Genomic DNA, 8,884 nt, shown 5'->3' with positions numbered 1-8,884 from the left:
TTAACTCAACAGATGTATTAACAAACCAAATATTATTATTATTATTATTATTACACCATTAAGCCATTTCCCTTTCGGAGTAGGCGTGACTCACTCGGTAGGGGAAAAGAGTAGTGTGTGGAAGGGATAGAGAATTTTCAGATTGATCCAGAATTCTCGTGTTATTTAAATAAATAACACGTTCGTTCCGCATGATTAAAATTTAAGTTTTACCCAAAAGAGACGAATTTTGAAAAAAATAGTAGAACTTTCAACCAAATAGATACGTTTCCAAACTAAAAAGATGAATTTCTTTGAAGACAGTTGAATTTTCAACAAAAAAATTCATTTCCAACCAAGAAAGATGGGTTTCCTATCATAAAAGGTAGTAAATGAAGAAAAAAAAACGAATTTTTAACCCGTTTAATTTAACCAATAAAATCAAACTCTTAATTTAAATGTTAAATCCCTAACCTAAATGATGAATTTTGTATCCAAATAGCTAACTTTTTAACTTTTCATAAAGGATAAATTTCAAACAAAAAAGGGACACTAGTGTTCTACAAAAAATGACGAATTATGAAAAGAATGGTTGAGTTTTGGATTCAAAAGAGGAATTACGTAACGAACACTTGAATATTCAAACGAAAAATATCATCTTTCACAAAATAATTAATTTTCTACCAAATAAAGTGAAACCCTTCAATAGCCCTCCATTCTATAGCATTCAGGCGTCAACAAACAAAAGCGGAGCGGGCTATAACGATTTAGTTCCCACCCACCGTCACCCCCAAAATCGGCGCTATAGTAAAGTTTCACTGTAGTTCAATTTTCCAGCAAAGAGATGAATTTTCCAAGACTAATGCTCTATTTAAAAAACGAATTAAAATAAAATACATACATTTTCAATAAAATTGTTTAATTTTGGATCCAAAGTGACAAATTATTTACAAAACACTTGAATATGCAAAACGAAGATATAATTTTTAAACAAAAATCTTAACTTTCTAGCAAATAGTAAATTTTTTTATTAAAATAGTTGAATTTTGAACCAAATAGTTGAATTTTTAACAAAAAATTCGAATGTTAACAAAAAAGTAAATTAAGCGTCAATTAAGCGTCTAAGAACGTAAATAGTCAAGGACTTGTCGCAATGTTACGCAAAGTGACGCAGTTATCCAGCTAGGTCTTTGGAACGTAATTCTTGGAACGCATAAATCGAAATTTAAAAAATTGAAATTCAACTGTAGTTAAATTTCCAACAACAAAAATGCATTTTTTTAAAGAAGTTTAACTTTAAATCATGTAATTCATTTTTTAACCAGAAATATTAATTCTCAAGGGAATATGCAAAAGTTGATACTTCAACCAAAAAATAGCTTAATTTGAAATAAAAACAGTTAAATGTAACCAGAACAGACGAATTTTCGACAAAATAGTTGAATCCTCAACTAAAACAGATTTATTTATAACCTATCGTTTGCATTTTAACAAAAAAAATTAATTTTCAATCAAGAAGATTAATTTTCTTACAAAAAACGAGTTTTCAATCAAATATAAATTTATAACCAAATAGTTGAATTTTTAACTGGAAAAAAATCAATTTTCAGTTTGAAATATTAATTTTTAACAAAAATTAGAATAGTTGATTTTGTAGCTAAGAAAATTAATTCTCAACAAAAAAAACGTATATGGATAACCCCAAAGTTACTTTCCTGTTTTCAATCTGTTTATGGAATTTGGTACCGTTTTTAGTAAAGCTAGTTTTCCACTCATTAATCGTCTATTTTATCGTTCCTCTTTCAGAAACGATTCCCCATAAGATAAGATGGGGAGAGTTTTCAAGTTGTTTCAGATCCTACAAGAATGCTTCAAAAGAGCATTTTTAATAATCCTGAAGAGGATGAGGTTTTAAAAATATTTAGGCAAAAGTATTAAAAGATGGGATATTGACACAATTACCGCAAATCTCTCTTTAGCCTGTGGACCTGTTGAAAGCCCATAACACAGACTATCCTTTACGACCAGTAATTCTGGCAATAGGTTCGCCAGCCAGAAAATTGAAAGAATTACTCAGTAAAATCATGAAAGAATCCACAATATAGACTTTCAAAATCATCAATAAAAAATTGTGCTGCCTTCTTAAAGTTATTTGAGGATGTTAGAATAATATCGAATCGTGTTTTTTTTCTGACGTAATGGCCATGTTTCCAAAAACATTTCATTTGAAAAAGTTCCAATTTCCGCCGAGAAAAGATGAGATTTGATTAAATTCGATACCAAGATTCCTAAAAAACGATTTCTTGAACCTATGGAATATGGAGGAATTATACAGGTCGGGGAATTCCAGAAAGTCAGTAAAAGTCAGAGAATTTTCGATAAACTGAAGTTGAAGTTAATTTTATTATTTCGTTGAAAATTAGAAAATTATGTTAGAAAGTAATTTTTTTGTTTGAAAATTTAAATACTTTTTGCTTTCTTATTTGGTATATAAAATGGTTCATAAGAAAGTAAATTTCATTTTGATCTTCAAAGAATGTTTAAATTAGAGACCGTAGGAAGCTCAAGATTCGTTCCAATCTGTAGGGTTGCTTATGGTTCAAGAAGTACATCACGCTATTTGGAACACTTCTTACACCCTCCTCCTTCTTCGTCAAAGCTTGAACATCCCAGGATGAGCTCACAAATAGTACCCCTCCCCCTTTAAGTCAAATTTGGTCTTCTATTTAATTTAATAAACGCCTAAAATAAAACACAAAACATACAAAGATAATATTTAACAGAGTTCACAGCTTAAACTGCTCTGAGAAGAGGTGAAATAGGGTGATTTTTCCCGAAAATTAGAAGATAATAGGAGAATAAATTTCTTAAAATAAAATTAATGTATATTGACCACATTGGAGTTAATATGAAACGTTTAAGATTTCAGTTCGAAATATATTGCATTTTGAAGAAAATAATGGAATTTTGAAGCATAAGAAACGAATTTTTAACCAGGTAGTTGAATTTTCAGCCTACAAAGACGAATTTTTAAAGAAATGGGGGAATTTTTTAACAAAAGAGAATCAAATTGAACCACAAACAGTTAAATTTCTAACCAAATAGCCGAATCTTTAAGCCAAAGGACGGATTTTGTACAAGAAAGTTCAATTTTCGAACAAGAAATTTTCTACCTAAAATTCTGAATTGTCAATCCAAGAAAGATACATTTTTAATCCAAAATGCAAGTTTTTAACAAAGCAGTTGAATTTTTGAACAAAACTATGAATTTTCAACAAAATAATGAATTTGTCAACAAAACAGTTAGGGAACGCGTCTTTTGAATATCGCGCTTCGCGCATGAAAATTTGTTCTTTGCATTTGAAATGTCTGAATGAAACTTTATCAAAAAAATCTCTTTTAGATCGCAGTATTTATATTTTTATCTATATCGCGTTGTTATGCTAAGAATAGGATTTTGGTTTTCATATTATTTTTTATGGATAAAGCAAAATATCCTACAAGTCTTAAGACTTTTAGATTTTTACGTATCTCGCGTCTTATGGAGTAATATTGGAATTTTCGATTTTCTGTGTATTACTTACGATAAATAAAAACAAAACTACGAGTCTTATTGGAAAATAGTTCAGACATTTTGTAGGATTTCTCAAAAGCTATAATTTTTCTTTGAGATATTTTTTTTGTATTTTGGATCGTATGGTTCAAAATTTGAATATTGTGGTGTCAAATATCGGGCAATTCTATTACTTTCTCAATCATAAATTATGAGAATGTAATAAATTATTACAAATTTGCATCTCTTTTTCGAATGGATAACTTTTTCTATCAATTTATTTTCGTACCTTTTGTCGTTTCCACCAATTTGTTACTTTTAATGTCATTTTTATGATTAAAACCAAAACTACGTGTCCTATCAAGAAGTGATAATTAACAAATTTGTATATCTTTTCTAGGATCACAATTTTTGTTAATTCAACTTTTTTCGTTTCCTGCATAGTTTGACCATAAAATGGAATTTTTGATTATTGTTTGTACAATAAAAATTTGAATCTTCGATCTTCCAACAAAATCCAAAAATTTGTTATAATAAACTTGTAGTGCTATTAAACAGCAATATTTTTTTGTTCTTGACTTTTTTCATATCGTGTGTTGTTTTACTTAAAATTTTTATTTTCGATTGATTTAAAAAATTTTGAAAATGCTCTAACTCTGAGAATTTTCTTTATATCAAAAAAAGTTAGTAGGATAAATTGTTTGGCTTTCTAGGTACTATAAACAGCCCTACATAACACTTTAAATGTAAAAAAATGGTCCCAAAAATTGTTTAAATGTTCTAAATGTTAAATGTTCTAAATAAAAAAAGCAGTGGAATTCAACCAAAAAGACTAATTTTCAATTAAATAGTCGAATTTCCAAGCTAGAAGATTAATTTTACACCAAAAAAAGATGATTACACAAAAACATACATCAATTTTCAACCAAATTGTTGAATTCTCAACTAAAAGCGATCAAATTTCAACCAATAATGGAATAGTTACATCACATTCAAATACATATACTACCAACCTCACTCTTTCAGTTCACTAAATATCTGTAGTGAACTTCATAACTGTTTTTGCAAATAAAATATCGGACTGAAACTTTGGAAAATGTATCAGAAGACCATAAACTACGTTTATCTACTTCATTTGAATAAGAATTTCGTTAAACTTGGGTTTCGAACAAATTAAAACTGGGAGCATTTTTTGACAACTTTTCTTTGTAACCGTGAATGTTTTAACCTGAGAACTTTTTTACATTTAAAATATCTTCGAGATGTAAAAAAAGTCCATAAACCTCATTTACTGTCGGCTCTTGCATTTCTCAAAGTTTGAGGCCGATATTTTACATATCAAAATTCCTACTCAAATGATGTACATAAACGTAGTTTATGGTATTCAGATACATTTTCAAAAGTTTCAGTCCGATATTTTATTTAAAAAAAAGTTTTTAAGTTCAAAGAAAATTCAGTATTCTAAGAACGTGAGGTCGGTAACATAGGTATTTGAGTGGGTCAGGTGCCCTTAAAGAATTAATTTTAAACCAGATAAATTTTCAAAAAAATAGATTAATTTTCAACGAAAGACATGGAGCCGAATTTACAACATATAATGCATCAATTTTCAGTCAAATTGATGAATTCTTAAACTAAACACGATCAAATTTGAACCAATCAGTCAAATTGTTAGTCAAGAAGATTATTTTTGTTCCAAAAAGTTGAATTTATAACAAAATACTTCAATTTTTAACTAAATTGTTTAATTTTTAACTGAAAATGATCATTTTTTGACCAATAATGAAATAGCTAATTTTTCAGATAAAAAAAATAATTAAGCGAAAAAACGAGAGCCGTGGCGGTTTCAGGCTGAGAGCAAAACCCCTCGGGATCGAGAGAGTGTGTTCAATCAAGCGTGAAGCACCAGGAGTGTAGGATAAAGGGTAAGTGGTAGGGTACCCACGTACATTGATTACGTAATATTAGAAAATGTTTCACACAGCCCTGACGGTTTATGTTTGGATTCCCTTCACTTATGGCCACGGCTACGACAAGCAATGGCGGAAACCGATCTTATATTGGGAGTTGAGTCTATTTATATGCTTCACTTTCAAAATAAAATAATTAATTTTCAAGAATTTGAAAAAAAATTATTCACATTTATATTTTTCCATGCCTGATGTCCCATTCTGGCTCCCCTCCATTCTTCCTGGTAATGTGGCGTAGTTTTTAAATGGTCTCTAAATTTTTACCTTAATTTATTAAAAGATATCTATATTTTGTTTGAATATTGCTTAAAGGAAGTTTTGAAATTGACAATTTTTAGAAATGTGTGATTTGTTTTTATTATTACTTTTCCTACTTGAAAAACGTAATAATCTGAATAGATTAGTTCAAATTCAACCACAAACTGAATCATGTATATAAAACTGCATTTTTTATAAATGTGTTGAAGCTATGATTTAAATTTAATCTATAATTATACATTTATATTTAAAACATATTTTTGTAAAATTAGAGCATTTTAATATTGTGCTAATGTAGAGAAACCTCAGCAGGAAAAGGAAAGAAAATTTAATTCCGCAATTAGTGTATGAGTTTTGCAAGGTTGATTAAAGATGCTATTAATGTAGCATCAACGACTACCATTTATGATGTTCAACTATTTATTAACGTTCTTGGCGCGTTCGATGAAGTTACCTGATGCTAGCACATGCACATGTATGTTTCCAAGGTTAAAAAGATTTATATTTTTTAGCACAAACAATCGTATATGACTCACTTATCATCTTGAACTAAAGTATACAATCATGACGATACTCCATAATGTGCGCCTGATGAACAGTTTTATCATACAAATTTCAGATTACCATTTCAAATTGAGTTTCATTTCGTAACTTATTAATGAACTTATTAATATTTTTGCTGTTATGGAAATTTACATTTAAGTGAGAACAAAATTTATTTTCCGCATTTCTTGGAAGGTGTTTGGATTACCTGAAATCTGACATTTTTCATTGCCAAGTTTAAGAAGAGAGTAGGTATCCCCCAGCGGCCATGTCACTTATGTATGTTTTTAGTTTTTACAGCAGATTAGGTCATTAATTTCAATCATTTCATGAAAATTGTGTTTCCTCATAGATAATTGTTTTGTATTTATTGTTGATATAAGTATAAGTACAGTTATAACAAAATAGCACTTTGAAAATCGTTAGAACATTTTATAAACCTGTTCATATCATAAGTTTATTTGGCCATAGAATGATTCTAAATACAAAAATGGATTCATCTTGTCCAAATAGACAAATTTAGTTCTTAGCATGTTTCTATATGAAAAATATTTTCAAAAGTTTACTTCTAAACGAAAAATTTCCAAATGTTGGAATGCAGATATCTATAAATATATGCAGGCGTCCGCATGAAAAGGGCCCTTATGGCCGGTATGGAGTTATGTATAGGGGCATATTGTCGGATAAATTTCCGGTATTTTAGGCCCAAAATGAACCTTTTAAGTTAAAAAACGAGTCACCGGGGTGTTTGTGATGCTGGAAGTTCGAGAAACAGTTTTTCCAGAAAACGCATTTAAACTTGGCGAATGCCATAAGCACCCATGTTTTATTTTTTTTTCGAACATAAAATATACCTATTTGCGGATACTATCTGGATATAAGTATACTCCCAATTAATTTAGTATAGGTCCCAGTGTAAAACTCCATCTAAACTCAAAAATAATAATTTTGACCTCAATTTAGAAAAATGCGAATATCTCCTAAACCAGAACCGGCCATAAGGGCTCTTTTCATGGGATTCCCACATATGATAAAATATCATATTAACTAAATACCACCCCGCGTATTTGAAAATTTTCTGTTTGCTGTGCCTGATAATATTGCTTATACTTTAATGAAATTTATTTAAAATTTAGAATTTTTCAAGTTTGCAAAAAAATCAGATCCAAAACGACTTTTGAGAAAAATATAATATTGAAAATAAAAAATGTATTCTTATCTGATCCGGCTCTAAACTTATTCAATAATAGACATTATTTAGGACTGCAATGCCTCCAAATTCCATGAGCTTAGCTAATCCTGTGTTCGAGTTATGAGAAAAAGAGTAATGTTGACAAACACACACACAAAAGTTTTTTAAAAACATAATTTTTTTATTCCTAAGGTCAAATTATGTCAAGATGTGCCAAAAAATGAAGTTCAAATCTTTTCATCGCTACAAAGCTACCTCAGTATGAGGAAGGAATAATTAAAAATTTTTTAAAACATTCAAGGATTACTTTTAACGCTGAGGCTATATACGAATAGTAGAATTTTTTGTTACGAATATTGGAACCTGGAAAAGGGACTATTTGTAACGAAATGATGGTCCAAATACAGGCATTTTTTGGGTACCTACACTGCTAAAAATGGTTTGAATTCTACAGCACTTCTACATTACAAGCGCAAGGTGAAATTGCTAACATAGTATTGAAATGACGAAATTGTAATACCTAAAGAATTCACGGAATTATAATCAAATTCACGAAATTCAAGGAATACACGGAATTCAAGAAATTCATGGAATTCCAGAAATTGACGAAATTTATGGAATTCATTGAATTTATGGAATTCGAGGAATTTATGGAATTCAAGGAATTCACTGAAACCACGGAATTAATTGGATTTGCGGAATTCATGGAATTTTATGGATTTTTTAAGAAAATCATGGAATTCGCGGAATCGATAGAATATAACGAATTCATCATATTGATCAAATATACGGAATGCATGGAATTCACGAACTTTACTGAATTAGTGGCCTACACGGAATTAATTGAATTAATGGAATTCAGTTAATACACTGAATTGGTAGAATTCACGAATTTCACGGAATTGTTCATGAAATTTATGAACTTCAAAGAATTCATGGAGTACATGGAATTCTAGGAATACACGGAATTCATAGAATTCTAGGAATACATGAAATTCAAGAAATTCACAAATTTTATGGAACTCAGGTAATTTAAGGAGTTCATAGAATTCAAATTCCGCGAACACATTGATTTCCGAGAATTCGCTAGATTCTATGAATTACGTGAATTCCACGAATTCCGTTAATTCTTTTAAATAAGTAAATTCCATGAATTCCGGGAATCCCCTGAATTTGGTGAATACGAGGGTAGTTCAATAAGTCCTTAGAATGAAGTATAAAAACAATTTTTTTTGGGTAAATTTTTTTTTATTTTTCAACATAATCTCCTTGGAGATTATGTTGGAGATCGCTTTTCAAGTTTTTTTAATCCTTCAGAAAATTGCGTTTTCGGAAGTTCCTCAAAATAAGCACTTACAGAGGCAATGACGTCTTCGTTGTCTGGAAATC

The sequence above is a fragment of the Belonocnema kinseyi genome, chromosome 4, assembly GCF_010883055.1.
Source record: "Belonocnema kinseyi isolate 2016_QV_RU_SX_M_011 chromosome 4, B_treatae_v1, whole genome shotgun sequence".
NCBI classification, from domain to species: Eukaryota; Metazoa; Arthropoda; class Insecta; order Hymenoptera; family Cynipidae; genus Belonocnema; species Belonocnema kinseyi.
This window is presented reverse-complemented; position numbering follows the sequence as displayed.